This window comes from Sinocyclocheilus grahami, unplaced genomic scaffold (genome assembly GCF_001515645.1).
Source record: "Sinocyclocheilus grahami isolate Dianchi unplaced genomic scaffold, SAMN03320097.WGS_v1.1 scaffold643.1, whole genome shotgun sequence".
In the NCBI taxonomy this organism is placed as follows: Eukaryota; Metazoa; Chordata; class Actinopteri; order Cypriniformes; family Cyprinidae; genus Sinocyclocheilus; species Sinocyclocheilus grahami.
Window position 1 is genome coordinate 173,499 of NW_015505822.1, and position 24,842 is coordinate 198,340.

General features: G+C 32.8%; 1 protein-coding gene across 1 annotated transcript in view; it reads left to right on the forward strand.

Moving 5' to 3' along the window:
* The first annotated feature begins 8,030 nt into the window (after positions 1-8,030).
* LOC107558373 (zinc finger protein GLI2-like) overlaps positions 8,031-24,842 on the forward strand; it is a 104,839-nt gene continuing 88,027 nt past the window's right edge. Inside the window, exons 1-2 of the mRNA XM_016242032.1 lie at positions 8,031-8,080; positions 10,277-10,521. The gene's annotated coding sequence lies outside the window, so the exon portion shown is untranslated. The remainder of the gene's footprint in view (positions 8,081-10,276; positions 10,522-24,842) is intronic.

Sequence of the window (24,842 nt, forward strand, 5' to 3'; positions counted from 1 at the left end):
TATATATATATATATATAATACAAAACAATTATGTACAAAATATAATAATTATTATAATGATAATAATAGTATTTTTCATAATTTATAACTTAAAACTTATAAAGGAATTTAAATTCAAGGGACTGTGCGCATTTTGATGTACAATTATAAAAAATATATATTTTTAATATATATATATATATATATATATAAAATGTATCATTTAAAAATCAAATATTACATGTACATTTAAATGGAGTAAGCACATTTTAATCAAAAATCTAATTCATCAAATTCCTAAAAAATAAAAATATGAAAAAAATTATTAATAATAATAATAATAAACTTATTTTTTTAAAACAATAATAATAATAATAATGAAACAATAATACTATTTTATAATAAGATGCTAAAGCATACACTGGAATTTAAACTGAATGTGGTGCTACAGTGTTTTAAAGGGTGACCGTGGTGAAAGCGGAAACTCTTAAAATGATATGAAATGTTATTTTTATGCATTAACAAGGAAAAAAGGGCAAAAAAATGCACTGATGAATTATTCACAAAAATGCTATCTCTCAAGCAAATCTTTTTGGAAGGAGCAGACGTTTTTCATGCACAGTGGCTTGTCAACCAGCCCCTGGTGGTGTTCTGCGGGTTCTGCCCCAGTGATAGTTGGCTTTCGCTGAAGGTGCTGTCGGCCTCATCGTCCCGCAGAGAGCGTCAGGATGTGCCTCTGTGGGGGAACGGATGAGAAGACCGTCCAAACCCTGATGACACTCATGCTAACGGCGACTCAAACACGCTGCCAAGAGAAGCGTCTCATTAAACACAAATGCTTCACAGTTTAGTGATCCGCTCATTCTCATGAGTTATTAAACCTGCATCTCTTTGACCACACATACAGTGACCCCACAAGTTTGTGGACTCTGAATGTCACATTAAAAAAAATGTAATTGCATTAAATGATACAATATCAAAGCAAGTCTCATTTATTCTAAATAAACATACACAAGCCCACTTTACAATCAATATATATATATATTTGAATTGCTACAACAATAGATGCAGTGTTGCACATGAAGAGAGTTAGTTTTCTGTTTGTTTCAGGTTAGTGGATCATGTTGAAAATGTGTGTCATGTTATTTTAATATAATTGATGTACACTGTTAAACAAATTATTTTTATTTTAAAAAATAATTTTATTTTATTTACTTTTTTATTTTAAAGTTGTGAACAGTGCTCTTTTAGTATCATTGAAATACTATTAGTTTTTGTTTTTTTTATTACCGTAGTTTTTGCATTATGTTTTTATTTTAATGATACAACAACATGATTTAATTTTTGTATTTTCTGTTTCTCTTTTTTTTTATTTTGTTAAAGTTTCAGTATTTTTTTGTGTTTTTGTCATTTTTATAATGTGTCTGTATAGTTTTTATTTTAATTTTATTATTAATTTTATTATTTTATTACTTGAATACTTGTTATTAAAAAAAAAATTATATAATTTTTTTAATTAAGTTGATATTATTTATTTTTAATGTTTTGTGTGTGTGTGTGTTTAGTTTGAGTTATTTTAGTACATCAAGTTAAAATAAACGAAAATGTTGGCAACTAGCTTGAGATTAAATAAGTTGTTATTATTATTATGTTATTTCAATGTTATTTCATTGATTGTCGCTCTAATACAATCAGATCCAACAAAAATGTCTCAAAGATTTATTGCAAATAATTTGGTTCAGATCAGGACTTCGGAGCAGGTTCGAGAATCTTTTTTTCTGATTTTATTTTTATTAAACAGTAGAAAACATCAAACCATTAAGGCAGTACAGCTATTAAATTCTGCCCCAGTGATAGTTGGCTTTCGCTGAAGGTGCTGTCGGCCTCATCGTCCCGCAGAGAGCGTCAGGATGTGCCTCTGTGGGGGAACGGATGAGAAGACCGTCCAAACCCTGATGACACTCATGCTAACGGCGACTCAAACACGCTGCCAAGAGAAGCGTCTCATTAAACACAAATGCTTCACAGTTTAGTGATCCGCTCATTCTCATGAGTTATTAAACCTGCATCTCTTTGACCACACATACAGTGACCCCACAAGTTTGTGGACTCTGAATGTCACATTAAAAAAAATGTAATTGCATTAAATGATACAATATCAAAGCAAGTCTCATTTATTCTAAATAAACATACACAAGCCCACTTTACAATCAATATATATATATATTTGAATTGCTACAACAATAGATGCAGTGTTGCACATGAAGAGAGTTAGTTTTCTGTTTGTTTCAGGTTAGTGGATCATGTTGAAAATGTGTGTCATGTTATTTTAATATAATTGATGTACACTGTTAAACAAATTATTTTTATTTTAAAAAATAATTTTATTTTATTTACTTTTTTATTTTAAAGTTGTGAACAGTGCTCTTTTAGTATCATTGAAATACTATTAGTTTTTGTTTTTTTTATTACCGTAGTTTTTGCATTATGTTTTTATTTTAATGATACAACAACATGATTTAATTTTTGTATTTTCTGTTTCTCTTTTTTTTTATTTTGTTAAAGTTTCAGTATTTTTTTGTGTTTTTGTCATTTTTATAATGTGTCTGTATAGTTTTTATTTTAATTTTATTATTAATTTTATTATTTTATTACTTGAATACTTGTTATTAAAAAAAAAATTATATAATTTTTTTAATTAAGTTGATATTATTTATTTTTAATGTTTTGTGTGTGTGTGTGTTTAGTTTGAGTTATTTTAGTACATCAAGTTAAAATAAACGAAAATGTTGGCAACTAGCTTGAGATTAAATAAGTTGTTATTATTATTATGTTATTTCAATGTTATTTCATTGATTGTCGCTCTAATACAATCAGATCCAACAAAAATGTCTCAAAGATTTATTGCAAATAATTTGGTTCAGATCAGGACTTCGGAGCAGGTTCGAGAATCTTTTTTTCTGATTTTATTTTTATTAAACAGTAGAAAACATCAAACCATTAAGGCAGTACAGCTATTAAATCAAAAGAAAGAAAGAAAGAAAGAAAGTATACACAAATGCAAAACCCTTAAGAAAATAAAAAAATGTTTTTTTTATTGCAAATAATTTGGTTCAGATCAGGACTTCGGAGCAGGTTCGAGAATCTTTTTCTCTGATTTTATTTTTATTAAACAGTAGAAAACATCAAACCATTAAGGCAGTACAGCTATTAAATCAAAAGAAAGAAAGAAAGAAAGAAAGTATACACAAATGCAAATCCCTTAAGAAAATTACCTTACTTACCATAGTAAAAGTGTAGTAACCATGTTTTTTTGTATAACCATAGTTTTACTACAAATACCATGGTTGAACTATGGTTAGTGTAGCAAAACCATGGTTAATTTCTGGCTACCATGGTTTAACTATAGCAGGGGTGCCCTAACTCGGTCCTGGAGGGCCGGTGTCCTGCAGAGTTTAGCTCCAGCCCCAATTAAACACACCTGAAGCAGCTAATCAAGCTCTTACTAGACATACTAGAAACTTCCCGGCAGGTGTGTTGAGGCAAGCTGGAGCTAAACTCTGCAGGACAGCGGCCCTCCAGGACCGAGTTTGGGCACCCCTGTACTATAGTAACCAAAATTAACCAGGGTAAATTTTATAAGGGATGTGTTGCCAGGTTAACAAAAAAAGAATAAATGTACACCTTATTATACACACCTGATGAATATAGAGATGCAGCTTCACTGCTTTAGGATGAACAGAACTTCGGATAGTTTCCATGCACTCATCTCGATCAACTTTGAATGAATGCATGAACATTAAATAAATCTGATCAAAGTTTCTCTGTGAATGAATCTGTTGCATGCTCTCTTTAAACTATAGTTTCTAAAATCAGACATCACCTTGATTTTCAAGGCTGTAGAGTTTAGTAGAGACGCTATGTCATGTCCCTACCAACATCAGCCACTGCTACATTATCTCTAGCAATCGTTTTGATCAAACAATGAAATGTCTGTTGTAATATTTAATTCAATGTGTTACTTGTTTCTTTGTAATTACTTGTGAAATTTACTAACAGTCTCCGTGTAAATTTTATTTTTATTTTTATAAGATTCTATTTTCACTTTAATTTTAGTTAACACTTTTAACCATTTTATTGTGTTTTTGTCATTTTTATTAGTTTTTTTTTTCTATATGTCTGTATAGATTTTACATTTTTCATTATTAGTTTTATTTAATTTAATCTTAGTTATTTTTAGTGCTAAGTTAAAAAGAAAAAGAAAATGATAAATGTTGACTTGGCTATTTTATTTTAGTTAGCATTTATTTTGCATCTACTAATGAAAATTTTTTTTTTTAAATATATATATATATGTGTTGAATTATATATATATTTTTTAAATCTCTTTTCACTTTAATTTTAGTTAAAGTTTGTATGCTTTTGTCATTTTTATTAGTCTATATATAGATTTTATTCATTTTTATTTATTAGTTTTAGTTTATTTAGTTTGAGTTATTGTAGTACTTAAGTTAAACTAAAGTTGCCATGGCAACTAGCTAAAATAAAATAAGTTTACTTTTTATTTTAGTTAATGTTTATTTTCCTTCAAGTAATGATTTTTTTTTAATTATTAAAATTGAATTATATTAAAATTGTATCCCTTTTCACTATTTTTTTTTTAGATTTAGCAATTTTATTGTGAATTTTATGCGCTCTTTTATACATAGATTTTGTTAATTTTTTCTTATTTTAGTTGCATTTTTAAAATATTTTATTTAGAGTTTACTTTGTTTCAAGTAACGATTTTTAAATTGGTTTTAGTTAACAAGTAACACCTGTGAGATCTTGAGAAGAACTGACTTCACTCAGTAAATCCAGTAAAAACCACCAGCTGACTGAATAAAGGTGATGTTTGTTAAGACAAAAGTTTCAGTTTGTGAAGTTATTGGTGAAAATCTTTGTCTCCTCAGTGTTTCGGGTCAACAGCACTTCCTGATGAGGCTCCCGCTGGAGACAGACGGCATTCTGGGATACGCAGAGCCTGCAGTGGCAGCTGAACTGATGAAGGCACATTTCCTCCAGACGCTCGAGGACTTTACTTCTGTCCCAGCAGTCACACACCGTGTCCTTAATGTCTCATTCAGCCGCTGGGACCCGCAGGAAGAGCACAGCTGTCTGTGCTGACAAATACAGGAGGGACAAACACCAAAATAAACAGCACAAGATCTTGACAGACTAGAAACGACCTGGAAACAAGTTCTATATAGAGTAGAAATGTAAATGATTCTGCTGCGTTCATCTTCAGTCATGGTTTTAAGGTTTAAGGTCACATTTTATGGGTATTTTTGGTAGATGATCACAGTACGTTTTGATTCAGGGTCGGATTTTTAATGTAAATCAAGAGTTGAGCATTTATCAAATAAATGTGATCTAATAAAATCTATGATTTTAGGAAAATCTGTTCAGGGTAGGAGCAGATTTAACCATTATTTACAACTATATACTGTATATAATAAATGCTATAGAAATTATGTTTGTTAGTTCCAAGTAACAGGGTTATTATAAATTATAAAGCTAAATTTAACACAACTAAAAGTATTAAAAAACATTTCTGTGAATGGATATGAAGCTGAAATAAAATAAAATCTAAATATTAGATGACGAATTTAAACTAAATAAAAATAATAAATGTTGCCTTGGCAAAAACCTGAAATATGTTAAGTTAAAGCACTAAAATTGCGAATTGGAAATAAATAAAAAATAAAATAAATATAAATGAAACCTAATAGTAATATTTAAAAAGTACAAAAACGAATAAAAATGACATAAAAAGCACAGAACAAAACTACTAAAAATGTATTTTTACTTTATTGATCTTTGTTAGTGTAAGTTAATAATAAAAAGGATAGAACTATAATAATTTATTTATAAAATAAAAAAGAAATTCAAATAAAAATGCCGTTCGGTTGTATTAATGTCAACTAATGCTAACAGATACACCTTTTGATTTAAAAAAAGCATTAATAAATGTTGAAATTAACATTAACTAGAATAATAAATGATAGAGAAATATTGTTTGTTAGTTTCTGTTGACAGAATTACTGTAAATATTACATTTTAACAAAATATTATAATTATGTTGTATTTTATATTATTTATTATATTTTTTAAATTTAACTAAGCTAAACCTAAATCTATTAAAAACATTTTTTGGCTGAAATAGAAGAAAGATTAGAAAAATAAATACAAATTATAAATGTTGCCTGGGCAAAAACAGAAATAAGTTGAAGTTGAAGTAACTGGAAATAAATAAAAACTAAAATAAAAAATAAATGTAACCTAAAAAATGTATTAAGAAGACAATCTAATAAAAAAGTGCAAAAGAACATAACAAAACTACAAAAAAAATTAAGTAAAATTAAAATGGAAACTGAAAATTTTAATAAATAAAAGCTAATTAACTAAATATTAACAAAGACAATGAATAATACTAAAACATCAGTACATGTAACAATGATGCCTTATGGTAAAGTGTATAATTTCTTAAAGGGGTCCTATTATGTTCTTTTACAAAGTCTTGATTTTGTTTTGGGGGTGTACTAGAACAGGCTCTCATACTAGCTTGTTCGAAAAACACATTATTTTTCACATAGTTTACATTATTACAGCACCTCTCTCCTCAGTCTGGCATGAACGCCTTCAATAGTTTCTGTATGAAGGCCCGCCTTCTGAAATACAAAATGTGCTGTGATTGGTCAGCTGGAGCAGTGTGTGCTGTGATTGGTCAGCTGGGCCGGTGTGTGCTGTGATTGGTCAGCTGGAGCAGTGTGTGCTGTGATTGGTTAGCTGGAGCAGTGTGTACTGTGATTGGTCAGCTGGAGCAGTGTGTACTGTGATTGGTCAGCTGGGCCAGTGTGTGCTGTGATTGGTCAGCTGGGTGAATATAGTGTGACATGTAATTTATTGCTGTGATTTTCAGCATCATTACTCCAGTCTTCAGTGTCACATGATCCTTCAGAAATCATTCTGATATGCTGGTTTGCTGTAATAATATTTTACAATATTACTGTTTTTGTGGTTGTATTTTTTTATCAAATAGTTGCAGCCTTGGTGAGTTTAAAAGACTTTCAAAAATATGTAAGAAATGTCTAGTTTTTTTAGTACTTTATTGATCTTTGTTAGTTTAAGTTAATAAAAATATAGTTGTTCAGTTGTATTAATAAAAACTAATGTTAACAGATACAACTTTTGATTTTAAAAATGCATTTATAATTGTTGAAATTAACATTAACTAGATTAATAAATGCTGTAGAAATATTGTTCATAGTTCATGTTAACAGGGTTATTAAATTATTAAAAAACTAAACTAAAACTAAATCTATTAAAAACCTTATTTTTCCTTTGAAATAAAGCTAATAAATTACTGAAATAAGTTGAAGTTGAAGCACTAAAACTGCTAACTGGAAATAAATAATAATAATAATAATAAAAACTAAAATATTTTTTAAAATAGAAATAAACTAAACCTAAATAGTAATATTTAAAAAGAACAAAACCTATTAAAAAATGTCAAAAATAAAACTAAAATTAAAATATTATATATATATATATATGAAATATAAAAGTTAATTTAAAATATTAATAAAAACTATAATAGTAAGTTATAAATAATGCTAAAATAAAGCATAAATGCTCCTTTTTCAATTAAAATAACTCTGCATTTATTCATTAATCATGCATGCATTTATCTCTAAAGCTCACTCTAATTTCCTCCCGATGTGAAGTCATGCTGCCTGTGAAAGCAGTTTTCTGTCATGCAAAGGCATTGGATGAGTATGTCTGTTCAATTCAATGTATTTATTAACTTAAGTTTGGTTTCATAAACCATTTACATAAATCAGTTTTCTGCATCTTCTCTCTTGCAGGTCCTTGTAAACACTAGATGGCGCTGTCGCATAACTCTGACCTTCTGCATGTCAGTAATGATAGTTCAGCACGTGCAGCTGATGTTCATCTGAAATCTGATTCTGACAGGACGGTCACTAGAAGGTTCTCTGGTGGATGTTGAGGGATTTTCTGTGGTGTCAGGTGTATTTTTAAGAAGATGAGAAGAAAAAGGTAAGTAAAAAATCACAAAAGACAGGCGGTGGTGGGGTGAGCGATATCAATTAGATTTAAAACTCATAAAATACATGATTAGAAAAACAATTGGTCTGTGTTTTGTGGTTATTAGGCACTTTATTAGAAAAGAAACTGATGACTCAGGGAAAAGAGACAAGAAAGAACAAATTCCCGTCATGCTCACAGAAGAAAAATTAGCTATAGAGGAGACCGGGGCTAGTTGTCACACCATTTTTACTCCATTAAATATATATTTTTCCATTTAAAATAGAAGTTCTGTGTAAACACAAATCTTAAATCATTGACTACAAAAAGCTATTGAACGTTTCCACCATTATTGCTTAGGAAAAAATGGTTGCAGTTCTTTTAACATGTAGCCTACTGACTATATGGGGCATGTTGTCACATTCGAAATCTGCCATTAAACAGCCTTTTACATGCTTTCTAGCTGAAATAAACTGCCACATAATTATAATTATAGTAACAGCTTGTGAAATAATACTAATTCAAGCTTACGTTGACCTAAAATGTATAGAAAACACTCTCATCTTGAGAACACAGTTCAACATTTCAGTTTAAATCTATATAGTTGAAACATGATGGTATTGGAATTTTAGTTTAATGCATTGAATTATCAAAATAAATAAAACATTATTGTAATCTAAGACAGATTTGAATTAGGTGTTTGAAACAATAAACTACAGAGAATAATCATTGCTATATATAATTTCAGAATTTTCTTGTGTGACAACTAGCCCCGGTCTTTCTTAATGTATAAATAATTCTTACAGGATTTTCCAAAATGCATTACGTCTTGGATTAAACTAGTGTTTCAAAAAGGGAAAAATCTTTGTACACTTTCAGGAAGCTACCCTAAAGTACAAAAGCTAATGGGTACATCTTTGCACCTTATTCACCCCTAATATCTCAAAGCTACATATTAGCACATTAATATATATTAGTACCTAAAGTGTACATATCAGTACTTTTTGAAAGGATACCACTCCTGTGACTTTTTTTTCTGAGCGTGTAGAGTTGCATGATCACTAGCTAGTGCACTAAACATGAGTTCATATGGAGAGCCGGAGCGGTAATGTCATTGTTAGAGCTGCGATGGCTTTACTACACACCGTCTCCTCTCATGTTCAGCAGAAATGCAATTAAGATGACTGACCTAAAGACCTCTTATAGCACCAAAACATGGGATTCCGGCAGATTTGTGCATATTTAAAAATGAATCTTTAAAATACTGCTGCCATCTAAGCACCAGCTATATTTCAAAGCATCTTACATAATATAATGTAACATGCATTCAGTGTCCCGTACTGCTGTTTCTAAATGTGTTTTCATATTTGATATGAGACATATTACTAATCATGCTGTTTAAGATAAGATGTCTTTTTTCTTTTTGTAAAGCATAAAAAAAATTTTTTAAGCATCAATTAAAAACTTTCTTTTTAGCTCGAAAAGCAGTTTCTCTTTTTGCATGAAAACATGCACACCTTGAAATGTGGATCAGCATGTTAATATGTACTAGAGCCTATATATGTGTAATTACAGTAGTAAATAACCCGGTTTTAATGGTGATTTAAGCATAATCTATTTTAGTACAACAGCTCACGTCTAAGTGAGTTAATTAAGCGTAATTAATTGTTGTTTTATCTGCTGTAAACTTCACACGAATTAGTTTTGACCCCATTTCCATTTTCTATTCGAAATACAGACCCACAGTCAGCTAAAAGTGATGAAGGAGGCTGATTTAAGCGGGGGAGATCTGGTCTAGCTGTTTTCCTGCTTTTCAGCGCTATTATTTAAAATATAAAATAAATTAATAATTCAATAAAAATACATATTAATTAAATTAAACATGACTTAAAATAAATATTTTTTTAATTAAGTTTTAAAAATGTTAAAACGTGTTTAGAAAGTTCATAGCAACACTTTTCATGCAGTATTTTTTTTTTCTTTTTTTTTTTCCAAGATGACCTTGTAGGAAAACTTTTGTCAGCGCGATCATTCCGTGTGAAGCCCGACCCATCAGAGAGAGAGAGAGAGAGAGAGAGAGAGAGAGAGAGAGAGAGAGCGAGCATTGAAAACAGATCACCCGGGGGTCTCACCGCAAACAGCTCGCGCTCACAAACTCTTCTGTTGTTTTTATTTCCCAAACTTCTCCGATCTGGTTCCAGCGCGCAGATGAAAACTTCATGCGTTCGCTCTCAGTGATGGACCGTAAAAGTTAGAAGAAGCACCACGAGAGTGTCCCCTGAACTTTCCGACCGGTCCCCGCCTCGGAGCCGCCGCCTGTCGCGCAGATCTCGGGGTTTGATGGATGTTCGCGGGACGCGCTTCTGTTTTCTGGAGCCAGAAAGTTTCCACTGAAGAAAGCGTCTGATCGTGTTTTGCGCGAGTTTGGAGGTTTGAGTCACTCTTCAGAGCTGGTAAGCGATTCATGCACGTGCGTGTTTGACGAAAGCTTTTACAATAGTTTTATTATTATTATTATTATTTATGGAGTCGCATGGAAAGAAAATCAGGCTCTTTAAATGTTTTTTTTTTTGTTCACAAAATTAAATTTGGGAGTTAAATTGCATTACAAATATGAGCTATAGAATCGAATAGAGTTGCTTCTCGACTCTTGTTTGACTCCTGACACTGGAATCCCAAACATTCTGCTGCAATTTGATCCATATGGGGGAAGATGTGATCAGAAGGTGCCAGGCACCAGTCCTAAACACATCTACTCACCCAGGCGTGTTAGAAAGAGTATGCATGCATTAATGCCGGTGCATTTAATATTTCATAGTCCAGTCGTCTTAGTGCATGTGCAAATTAATTTCTTTCTAAAGTTTTAAAGTTTCAATTTGTGGGAGCAAATATGTGCATTGCACCAAAAGTGTATTTTCTTGATTTTCAAGCAAAATTTACTATTTTTTTTTTTACGTTAAAATAGTCATCTGTTATAGAAATGCTCTTTTCTTTATTGGTACTACCTTAAGTAAATAGTGTAATAGAGGCTAATGAATGCAAACAGAAGTTCAGAGAGCTGTTGAGAGTCCAAAGACCTGATGTTTGCGCTTCACACTTTCTTTTTTCTTTCTCTGTTTACTGTTTGCTTTTCCTCCTGAAATACAATCGATTTCTGTGATCTCTCTTTTGGCCGTTACGGCGCTTGTTGTGTGTTAAAAATTCACTGAAAAAACTGAGATATAGAAGACGAGGAGCCATAACAGGCTCCAAAAAAAAAAGAGAAGAAGCTCTAATTGGCCCATTTAAATCCTGGAGGAAAAAGCAAAAAGCATTCGGTGAGAGTGAGTTCACATCCATTAGCATGAGAAAACCGTTTTAGTGCATTTGCCATTGTGTGCAATGAAGAGTTAGCAGTCAGAATAAAGGATGTGAAAGAACGACGGGCCCATTCAGGATTATTCAGGTCCGTCCGAGCTGACGGTCACCGGGGCCCTGGGGCCGCAGGGGCCTCTTTCATCTCCCCCGGAGCCTTTTTCACACATCCCGCTCTCTCAGTGTCCGTCAAGCCCTTTCTCACTGGAGAAGAATTTAATGAAGCGAATGGAGCGAAAGTAGAGGAGCTGAGAATACCGGAGGCCTGAATGGAAACTGAGTAAAACTCCCCGCCGAGACGCTTCAGAAGTTAAGACAAGAGCGAGAGAGAGTCGGCATTCAGCGCTCGACACATCGCCACCAATTAACGCTGCGATTCGGCCAAATAAAGCTCCACCGGTTTCCGAGTGAACAAACCGTGGAATAATCACTTAAAGCTGTTTTTATTCCATGCAACTAAAACGTGCCAGATGCACATAGTTCCAGGCTCTTTGTGGAGGAATTTCAGGACAATTTCCAAATTTAACAGAATGATTTAAGGTTTTAGCAATGGGGGATTTTCCTTTGTAAACGCATCTTAATTTTACTCGTTGCACTCAAGTAGTTCATGCTTCATATTCCATCTTTGGTGTGCATTTAGAAAAAACGCTTTGTTTCGGAATTGGACGTTTCTAGAGCTCATAAGTGACACCCGGTTCAAAGTTATTGGAGTTTGATGACCATTAAAGTCCCGTTCTGAAGGGCTTCGCTCAGTCCTGTTAGCAGGATTGTCTTAAGACTCTTTAAGACCGCAGGGAACTCTTTTTTCCCCCTCTTGTTTGTCTTGCTAAGACTCCGGAGCACAATAGTCTTTCTCACAGGAGTATATAAGGTCAGTCCGCTGTCAGTAGGTCAAGAAATCCCGGGGAAGTCGAGCTCCTCTGAAGTCCCTCCATTGTGGCGCGTGAATAGAGCCGCTGACCCCTGAAAACGTGTGTTGTTTTATACCGGACAAAAGATACTGCTGGAGTTTTATTATCTTCCTATTGTTGTACCTGCTTGACCGTCAACAAAACGTTATTTGCTGATGATATGATTTTCTTTTGAAATCTTCTTGTTTTAATCACTCTGCATAACTGCCTCTTGTTGAATGCATTGCAGCATTAGTGCAAACTAAAAATAGTTTTAGTTAATTTTGTCCATTCCTTCAGTTGCAATCCGTCTATCTATAATGTGTGCATGCAAACTGCGTCCCGGCTTCAACCAATCAGATCGTAAGGTGCCGCTTAGCATAACCAATCACTGGCGTTAAATGTTTAGATAATGTGTTTTCATGATTGATCACTGGTGTCTCCTAATTAGCTGCAAAACTCTCAAGCAACATAATTATTTGTGGCTTCGCTCCACTATACGGGACCGACACAACCCGAGACAGAATTAAACCCGTAACCTGTATTTAATGCCATCTGGGTCGTATTTTCTTTGACCTTTTGTGGTTTTATTCATGGTTTTTGAGGATGAGGCTGTCACGAAACCTGTCCATGATCAACATGGGTCTGGTTTGACTTTATTCTGTGTGTCAGGTGAAATATTGTTGAGTTTGATTGGACACACATCATTTGTTCTCAAAAAAAAATTTAATAATAATAATTGTTTTATAAATGTATCATGAATGTATAGGTTATTTTATTATACATTTTTAAAAAAGGTATTACATATGTGTTTCATAGTTTATTACTCAATATTATGCTTGATATAATTTACTTTAAACCCAAAATTATATATTTTTGGGGTTTAAATTCATATATATAACAAGTAACTACATATATATTTCATATTTTGCAAAATACTTTTTATTTAATTTAAACACCAAAATAGTGTGTGTATGTGTGTATGTATATATATATATATATATAAATTAAATAACCAGTAAGAAAAATATATTTCAGAGTATATATAGATAAACACCCCCCACACACACACAAAATTATTTAAGTAATATATTTTATATACATATATAAATATTTATTATTAAAACAATATATACATATACAAATCATACTAAGTTGTTTAAAATGAAAATTATTATTGTTGCCTAATTTCAAGTATTATTACTTAAAAACATGTATAGTATTTATTGAGCTACTGTAGCTAATCATTAATTGTTGATCATATTTTGCTATGTATTTAACATTGCGTCGTTATTCTCCGCTCTGTGACCTTATCAGAACAGACCTGACATGTATTTCTGGGTTGAGAGGCGATATTTCATCTGGATGATGTTTAACGGTCTGACTGGAGATGCAGCTTGAGGAGCTGAGGCTGGTTTTGAGTTGTGAAGTTTCTCTGAAGTGTCAGTGTGGATCCGCCGCTCATGTAAACTGTGTGCTTGTGGGTTTTTCTGTGGTGAATCATACAGGGAGGTGTTACGAAATCATCCCATTTTACAGGATTTTATTGCTTATATGCTTTTTTCAGTAAAACAACTATTGGTTTCTGTTGATATATTGTATCAGGTGAGTTGGTGAGTTTGTCGACTATGTCAAACTGAATGAGTTGACAGGTAACATAGTTCTTTTTCAAAAATTATATATATATATATAATTCATATATAAAATTAATTAAATGAGTGAATAGCCAATATAATACAAGAAAATAGTATATATAATATAATATAATAACGTATATAAATAATATATATTTTTTTATAATTTTATTATATACAAATAATACAAGCAAATAAATATATATCACATCATATTTTTTACATAATAATGGCTATTTACGCATATTGGCTATTTATTTATTTAATTAATTAATTAATTTTATATATTATACATGCATAGCTAGAATAGCTAAATAAATACATAATTTTTAATTTTTAAGTAATACTTAATTTTTACTTTATATATATATTATGAGTGTTCAAAATTAATAAATTATCTATAAATTACGTATTTATATATAGTATTTATTTTGCTACATTTTGTTAGTAATTAATTACCATAATTATTGTCGATGGACATGAAATGTACCCTAAATTACAGAATGAGCATCCGAGTTTTGGCTTGCTAGATGTTCAGCTTTTGGTGTTCAGACTAAAGTGCCTTGAAAACCTCCCGCTGTACTGAAGAACTACATTTGAGTGTGCTAATTCAACGACTCGGCTCCGAGGATCCCGTGTTCGTGCCTTCATCAAGCAGAGACAATCACCATCTAATTACACAGAATGAAATCAGAGCATCGCCGTCTCCTGAAAGGCCATCACGCGCCACGAGACGCTTTGAAATCAGAGATCGGCGGGCCGCTGGGGCAGAAGATGCGCGGCTCGCTATGAATCGCCTCTCGGCTGGCTTTGATTCGGGACTTAATGAATTCCTGAAGGGATGCGGTAACCGGATGATACTCCTTTAATACCTAAAGAACTTCTGACAGCAGAGAGCCGTGGGTTTATGCGCACGGATCATCATCACTGATGCCTGATAGCAGAAAATCCCCGGCGGTTTCTCAAGGGTTTGGCTCGTGGCCTAGCGCCGGTTCAGACACGCAGCGCAGATGTTTACATTATTGAGATTCAGTTATTGTAAAACAGACAGTACTCTGTGGTTTATTTGGCTTTCATCGGGGCACGTTTGCTCACCGTTAGGTCTGCGCGATGACACTTTGTTAGGCCTTTGCAAGACCTGCTTGAGTTGGCTGGTTCTCTTCTTAATCAGGTTTTTAACCACATGAACATTTTTAGAGACTTTTTAGAAATCGTATCCAAATAGGTCAGTAGTTCGCATACAACATGAGTTCATGTTGAAATCTGTGACTTTTCACTGCAGACTTTGGTCTGTTAAAATCTGAGCACAGTTTGAGACATTCTTGAGAGCTGGGCTTATTTTTTATTTTTATTTTTTCTGGTCTTCAGCATTTGCTCTCCATTCAGTTCAGTCTCTAGTAAATGTTTGAAGGAAATCTAATTTCTGTCTCGTAGGGTTACAGCATGTTTGAGAGATTTAAAGATGAAAGCAGTTTGGATTTAACATTATTTTATAATATATAAAAAATAAATATTCATATTTAATTGTATAATAATATTTAGAGATGCACCGATTGCAATTTTCTTGGCCGATTCCGATTTCCGATTTTTTTTCTTTAGTGTGATCTGCCGATACCGATTTTTGCCGATACCGATTTTTGCCGATACCGATTTTTGCCGATACCGATTTTTGCCGATACCGATTTTTGCCGATACCGATTTTTGCCGATACCGATTTTTGCCGATACCGATTTTTGCCGATACCGATTTTTGCCGATACCGATTTTTGCCGATACCGATTTTTGCCGATACCGATTTTTGCCGATACCGATTTTTGCCGATACCGATTTTTGCCGATACCGATTTTTGCCGATACCGATTTTTGCCGATACCGATTTTCTTTCTAAGAACTATAATTGACAGCATATACAAACAAAAATCCACTTTTCTTCAATGCAAAGTTTCATTTTCATAAAGAAAAAACACAAGAAAAAAGTTAGTAATAAAATATGAACAAATAAAAAAACAGCACAAATAAATGCAATAGAATAAAGAGAGCTATGAAACTAAGTTTTTCAGGTTAAGTAAGTTTTTATTCAGTTAAGAAATACTACAGAAATTAAAGTAATCACATGTAAAATAACACATCCAGTCTTCATTGTAAAAATGAAATACAGATTTAATCTTTAAATAGACCGTAGTGAATGTGTGAGAGAGAGAAGGGGTCGTCGGAGAGAAGAGAGTGAGAATAGGCGGCTGATGTTATTGCCTGTGCCGCTGGTAACAAAACGGATCGGATCGATCATGAGGAAAATCGGCCGATTCCGATCCCTGGCCGATCGATCGGTGCATTTCTAAATGTATTATTATTATATTACTAATATTTTCAAAATATATTTCTGAAAATAATAATATTTGTTTTATAATATATGCACAAAATGGTTACAATTTATAAAAAATATATACAATTATAATTTTAATTGTGTAATTTATAATTTAATATATACTATATTCATATTCAAATTAAATTTATAATATATTACATTATTTTACATAATTTATTTTATAATATATGTGCAAAATAATAATATTTTTTTTAAATATAAAAAAATTATCATTTCAATTTTATAATATATTAAAATGTATAATTAATGTATTATGTAATTTTATGTATTGTAATAATATTATTTTTACATAATTTATTTTATAATATATGCACAAAAATGGTTTTATATATATATACTGTACATATTTGTGTGTGTGTGTGTGTGTGTATATATATATAAATTAAATTTGATAATATTTAACATAATTCATATATGATTTATAATATATAATAAAAATAATATTTTTTATATAATATAATTTCATTTTATAATATATTATTTATATATAGCTATTTTCAAAATATATTCTAATCATATTGTTTATAACATGTGCTCAAAAACAGCTAGAATTTGTCTGTGAATTGTTAATATATTACAATTTAATTTGAGAATATATTATTAGATTAATTATTAACATTTAAATTGGGTTTTCAGGTTGTGTGTAAACTCCTGTCAGCTTTCTTTATAAAAAGCCACCACTGTCTCAACACTAAAAGCTGACATAACCACCCGTGTAAGTGGTTGAAACCCCTCGCCGCTCAATAACAACAGAGAGGAAGTTTACATTACAGTCCTGGTGTCAAAGCACAAGTGTCTCTTAAAAACACCATTTGGCCGGTGGATCAAAGCGTGCTGTTAAAAACCCCTGTGATGTCCGTCGCTGAGGCTCATCCCGCCGCGGGCGTCTGGAGCCATGGGTCGAGAGGCGGTGGCACATGTGAGATGTAATGACTTTGACGGCTGATTCGGGGAGACGGGAGGAATCCTCCTGCCCTGAACTTCAGCGGGGGCTGCAATCGCAACATCTGTTCGGCATTGGCCGCACTGATGGAGATCGTCCACAGGATATTGCACTTAGCAGCTGAGGGTGTGATCTGAGCCGCGGGGCTCCACTATCACCTAAACCCAGTGAAACAGCATTAACTCTGAGACTATGGAAGGCTGACGGGGTCAAAAGTCTTTAAATGGAACGCATGAAATTTGACCGTGCCAACACGCACTGTTCGTCTCTAGATTTACCCGCATACTAATCATTTCTTTTGTTTATTTCGGCATTGCTTTACTGATATCTACTGTGCTAGAGTTAATTAACTCTCTCCCCGACCAGTGACGCAATATTCCGGATTTCTGTCTTTTCACTGGTGTACGGTAGGCGCTTTTACGCATCTTCTGAAAGAGTATTGAACGTCTGGATCAAAACACGGAGAAGAAGAAGCAGAAGGGATCGCGTATGTCAGCAGATGCATATGTAAAATAACGCAAGCATTAAACAGCATATAAATCAAAACTGCCTAACATTACTGAATGAGATGACTTTCCAGAAAGTGGTTTAGGACTGTGCAAGCTTGATGGAAAAGATCGACTCCATCTGTGTTTTGATCATCGTTCTGAATCTGATCCAGACGTAATCTTTTACAAAAACGTGAATTTGTTGAAAATGTTGCTTTTCTTCATGCAACTTACCCACATTCAACCATTGATAAAAAAAGATTGCATGAAGCTAGAATAAAATGCGTTTTTTGTTTAAATGCAGAGTCTCTGTTCTTTGCACATTGTACATTGCATGCTCAGATATTCAAACAACATACAACATACTGCGTGCCATTAAACTTTTGTGAAAACGATCAAAAATGCTGGCAGGGAAAGAGTTAATGTTACAGTTTAAACTAAGGCCATGTCCACACGTACACAGGTATTTTTATAAAGTTTTTCTTTCTTCCATTTTTAAAAATATCTCTGTCCACATGAAAACACAAAAGCATGCTATGAAGCACTGTCAAGAGCATGCCAAGCCAACAAGTGGCGATATAATCTCAACCGTAAAGCCATGTTGGCCAATCAGAAGCCTGAAAAAGTTTCCAGTAGGCGGAGATAACAGCGCATGCTCCGACGTCACAAGCTAAAATCTCCGGTTTCGCTGTCTACACGATAACACTGCAACCAGAGTTTTTGAAAATCTTCACCCTGGCAGGCGTTTTCAAAAATGTTCGGTTTCAAGGACCTGGTGCTGCGTTTGCGCGTGGACGAACGGCCAAACCGCGTAGAAAAACCTGTGGTTTTGAAAATAACAGCGTTCATGTGGACAGGGCCTAAGACTTTTTTTTCTCCTGAGATAGACCGTTGAACTAAACAACTAAAAAGCACATGACAAATCCTGACATAAGACTGACATCACACACAACGTACCCATGCTTTATCCTTCATGAACAAATATAGTCTCTGATGTTTGCATATGTGCATACCAGTGTACCATTACAACATCCTTCATGAATAAACATTATGCCTGATGTTTGTATATGTGTATAACAATGTACCATCACGTCACACATGTAAATATAGTCTCAAATACAGCAATTTCATTGGCTGCTGTGTATGTTGTCATGTTAACATGGACAAACAGTGCGTGTTGACACGGTTAAATTCCATGTGTTCCGTTTAAAGGCTTTTGGCTCCGTCAGCCTTCCATATGAAACCTCGGTCCCGTCTGGACTCGCGTGACTCACTGCTGTCTGCTAACATCTTGTTTGTAACTCATGCGCTATCTCCTCACGTCCACTGGCTGTGACTGTACTCACTATCTTATGAGTAATATTCCCTGGAATTCACTAGACTTATTATCCTGGTGGACTCGAGCTCGGTAAATCAGCGAGGAATGCAATAGTCTGTCGAAACGACACCGAATCGGTGGCTCTGGCGTGTCTTGTGATTCGTTTAAAATTCAACTCCACTCTTTTTCCTATTGAAACCTCCAGAATAATTTTTGTCAAACGTTGGGTCAGGAGTGAGTGACTGTAGAAAAAAGGTTTAAAGAATTGAAAATCATTGACTTTAAACTTAAAAAAAAATTATTATTATTTTAAAAACTTGATTAAAAATGTCCATATATAATTTTCAAATAAATATATATTATTAAGATGTGTGTGTTCGTGTGTGTGTGTATATGTATATATATATATATATATATATATATATATAAATGTGTGTGTGTGCATACACAATAATTTATTTAAAATTTAGATGTAATTTAAAATATATATATAATTAAATATATAACATACATTTTATATGTATATTTGTGTATGTGTGTGTATTTATATATTTATTTATTTAATGATATATTTCACATATATTGTTTATTAGCAAATGGCTGCAATATAACAAAGAGTGAAAAATTTAAGGGGGTCTGAATACTTTCCGTACCCACTGTATATATAATATTTATTTATAAATGTATAATTAAATATATACCATACATATGTTATATATTAAAAATATATAAAATACACAATATATAATTAATTAATTATTTTATTATTAAAAAACATATTTAATTGAAATGTTTAATTGTATTTATACATGCTATTATATTTGTTTGTTTTTGCGTTAATAAAGCTGTACTTCCCCAAATAAGGTTGGGATCCAGTTTTACCAGAGATTTCAAAATGTCTCGAACAGTGCTCAGATTTGCCAAGAAACCACCGTCTACAGTCAGAAAATCAGAGATCTGATCTAGTCTGCTGTGTACTGTTGTTGTGTTCCTGTTGAACATCTGAGACAGAGTTGATTCTTGACAAGTGCGAGCTCCTTAAAGTCTCCTGAGCGATGAAAGATGTTTTTCTCTTGGAATCTAGTTTGAGATCTTTCCGTGTCTGTGATGAAGTGTGGAGTTCGTTTCTCTGTGTTTGTGCGCTTGTAAGATCCATGAAGCTGAGGAAACACACTTCAGCCCAAGGCTTGAAGGATTGCGGCGGCTGAACGCTAGCGAGAGATCTGAGATTTGGCTCTGTGACCTTTCAGGGTCTGTCAGAGTCATTTGTTTGTGGGACGGCTGTGCTGTAATTATTCAGCAGGGGTTCAGTGAGTAAATCAGTGTGAGGAGCCAAACAGCTCTCCTGAAAGCATGGAAACATTCGTTTCTCTGGACGTCTCTCTCCTTCAAACCCCACCCGTCCTGATGCATTCACTTCTAGGAATAAGATGCTTTTTTTCCTCTCTCGTAGTTTCTCAGACTGAAGTTGCACACTGGACGTGTTTGATGTGTTCGTCTGTGTTCGTCTGTGTTGGTTTTTAAGATTCATCTCTACTAATTATGTGGGGATGAATGTTTTTTCATCTTGTGCTCAGATCTTGTGCTTCTTTGAGTATTTTCATGCCATGCAAAAAACCTAAAACCTTTCCTAAAGCTCTTACATGCATTGCACTGCGATTGCAAATCAAGTTTGCACTAATGTTGCAATATTATTTTGAGATGCTGTTATAGGTTTTTTAATTAATATTTTGAATCAGTTATTATTTTTATATTTTTCTTTTAATTGTAAAGTTTTAGTAATTTTGTTGTTTTTGTCTCTATATATATATATAAAGTGCTGTCAAATTATTAATTGCGATTAATCGCATCCAAAATAAAAGTTTTCGTTTACATAATATGTGTGTGTACTATGTATATTATGTATATCTAAATACACACACATGCATGTATATATTTAAGAAAAATATGTTTTATATATATATATAAAATATTTATATATAATGTAAATTATGTATGAATATATATATATACATTTAAATATTTGTAAAATATATACATGCATGTGTGTGTATTTAGATATACATAATATATACAATATATATTGTTTTTATTAATTCTTATTTCAGTTTATTTTCCTTTTTTTAATACATTAAACTACATGAAAATAAAATAATGTGTTGCCTTGGCAACTAGCTGAAATAAAAAGTTTTGGTTACACTTTACAATAAGGTTCCGTCTGTTAACATTAGTTAAGTACATTAGTTAACATTTAACTAACAACGAAAAATACTTCTAAAGCATTTATTAATCTTGGTTAATGCTGCTTTCAACTTTAACTAATATATTATTCAAATTAGAAGGTGTATTTCCTAATATCACTTAATGGACCTGAGCTAACATGAACTGACAATGAGCAGTTGTATTTTTGTTATCTTTAATAAATTATTAATAAATATTGTAAAAAAAATGTATTGTTCATTGTTAGTTAATGCATTAACTAATGTTAACATATGGGACCTTATTATAAAATGTTAACAAAGTTTATATTTTATTTTATTTTATTTCAGTTAACATCCATTTTATTTCAAATAACAAAAATGTTTTTAATGGTTTTCATTTTCGTTGTAGTTAACTATAATAACCCTGATGCCGAGTTCATGTTCTGAATCACCGTACAAAATATGACTGGAAAAAAACATTCCCGTCTAAGTTGTTGAACTCATTAAAAGCTTTAAGTTGCAAACTTTTCTCTCATTTGGACACACTGTAAATAAAACATCAGACATTTCTGGTTACCAGAATTATGCTCTAAAAATATGGTAGAAACATGTAAAGTTTTACAGATTAGATTTAAATTAAAATTAAAATGATGAAATAATGTTAATTTACCAGATTATTAAAATTCGTTTTGAATGAGGGAAATGGACAGTATGTTATTTATTTGTTTGTTTGTTTACTTAATGTTAAAAAACACAAATATATAAATAAATATATTTTTAAATGTTATATATATATAATTAAATATTATTTAAATTATTTGTTTAAATACATATATTTAAATTAAAGCTTTTCTACAAGTTGAGGTTTAATACCAAAAAAAAAATTACATTTAACAGTATTTTACCGTAAAATTACTTAAAATTTCCCAGAGCTGTTAGTTTTTCACTGTAGCAGAAAGAAACTTAAACAGGTTTTTACCGTAGTATTTTTTCTGTTAAAATTACAATGATTTTTTACAGCATTGTGACATCATTTAAGAGCAGCTGTTAGCAACACTTTTCTATTTGATGTGCTTTATTACAGCCTGGTGTGTTTGAGCTATTTATGCATGAGAATGTAGTGTTGAATTATTGTAGAGATGCAGGATTTTCCTGTTACGAACACAAAAGCGACACACGGATCCTCTTTGGCCTTTTAAACGCTGCCTTCTCATAATTACGGCCATTCAGATGCAATCTGAGCGCAGTTTCACCCTGAAAACACGCGAGGCCGGAGGACAGGCATGGGTTTGATTGCAAACAGCTGGGTTTCCTCTGGATTTACGGGCCGTTTTCACACCTGCGACACATGTGCCCTCTCTAGGGGGCTTTACTGAACAGCTGCCCACCTGTGAATGAGAACTGCAACGTACTCGACGCTAGGGCTGTCGAAATGACTGAAAAACTAAATTCGAATTTTCTACTTAAATATTATCAAAATTCTTTAGAATTTAAAAGACATAATTTCAGTTAGGGGGAAAAAAAGCTTTTGGCTTCTCTCCTGAGGCCACAAGAGGGCGCATCGAGCAAAATAGTATGCACGTTTCTTCAAAGCGCAATAAAATAACACGACTATCTTTGAAAAAAGTGCATAATGTTTATAAACCATATGTAATTAATAAAGTTGCTTAAACAATTAGAAAAAAACAGCACCATGCATGTATGTATAGTTTAATACAAAGGACCGAAAACCAATCACAAAAGTAGGCTACTTTCTTCATTTAAAAACATGAGATGCAGTGGGATGGGGAAAAACCGCCATAACGTCTTTAGACATGTTTATTAAAAGTTGAACTTACATTAATTTTTCATGGCTTTCTAAACATGCCGCTCTCTTGTGCGAGACGCGAGTGCAACGCTGATAGATGTCCCTCTAGAAAATGTGATAAATATGTGTTCTGTGTGAACGGCTTGGTTTCAGTTTTGACGTAAACAACATCTTCTCCACACTGATGCTCTCATTTTCCGCAATATATGAATGAACAACGTATCAGCGCCGCATCTAACTGGATAGGCTAACGAAAGTATTAAAATGCAATGACACTTGCATCGTCCTCGCATTTCGTGCGCCACTGATAAGGCTGCCTGACGGCTGACGCAGACCTTAAATTTCGAATGCAGCGTTTTTTTTTATTTTTTTTATTTGATGAATATTCGAAATGCTTTTTTTTTTTTTGACAGCCCTACTCGACGCTTTGACCTCTTTCAGAAGAGCAGACGTGATCAAATAATGGAAGTGAGGTCCAGATTGAGAGTTTTAGGGTCTGTAAACACTCGCAGGCTTTGCTGCTTGTTTGCAGCTCATCTTTAGCGGTCGGTTGAAGAATCGGCTGCTAAAACAAACACGTGGTTGATCTGAGCGCAGTGGGCTCTCGAGGGGGAAGTGTAGAGTTGAGCTGTCCATTATCTTCGGCTGAAGCCTGTATTGTGGCTCTGATGGCCGCTGAATGGCTGTTTGTGTATCTAAAGACACTGATAGCTCACCAGTGGAGATCAGGATTATTTGCTCTCGGAGATCCTGCTGGGCGTCAGAAGCTCGTTAGAAATGTAAATGACGATTCTTCACTGGTGTTACGTGTTACAATAGCTAATTACCATTTCTTAAAGGTTTTATTTTCTTTGAAAAGTAGTTTGATTGTGTAGAGCTCAGTGAAAGGGCTGGACGATCCTTAATATATCATAGTATTTATTTATTTGTCAAAGTGTTTTACATTTATTTATTTATTTAGTGTTTTTTTTCTAAATATTTAATTATGCATGTAATAATTGTATAATTCATATTAAATAATCATTATTTAATATGAATTATATATAATATTTTAAGTAAGTGAAATAATATTTAATATGATTTATGGAATAATAATAATAATGATGATATAATCTGTCTGTCTCTCTATCTCTCTATCTGTCTGTCTGTCTGTCTGTCATCTATCTATCTATCTGTCTGTCTGTCTGTCTATCTATCTGTCTGTCTATCTATCTATCTATCTATCTATCATCTATCTGTCTGTCTGTTTGTCTGTTTGTCATCTATCTGTCTGTCTGTCTATCATCTATCTGGCTGTCTGTCTATCTATCTATCTATCTATCTATCATCTATCTGTCTGTCTGTTTGTCTGTTTGTCATCTATCTGTCTGTCTGTCTATCATCTATCTGGCTGTCTGTCTATCTATCTATCTATCTATCTATCATCTATCTGTCTGTCTGTTTGTCTGTTTGTCATCTATCTGTCTGTCTGTCTATCATCTATCTGGCTGTCTGTCTATCTATCTATCTATCTATCTATCATCTATCTGTCTGTCTGTTTGTCTGTTTGTCATCTATCTGTCTGTCTGTCTATCATCTATCTGGCTGTCTGTCTATCTATCTATCTATCTATCTATCATCTATCTGTCTGTCTGTTTGTCTGTTTGTCATCTATCTGTCTGTCTGTCTATCATCTATCTGGCTGTCTGTCTATCTATCTATCTATCTATCTATCATCTATCTGTCTGTCTGTTTGTCTGTTTGTCATCTATCTGT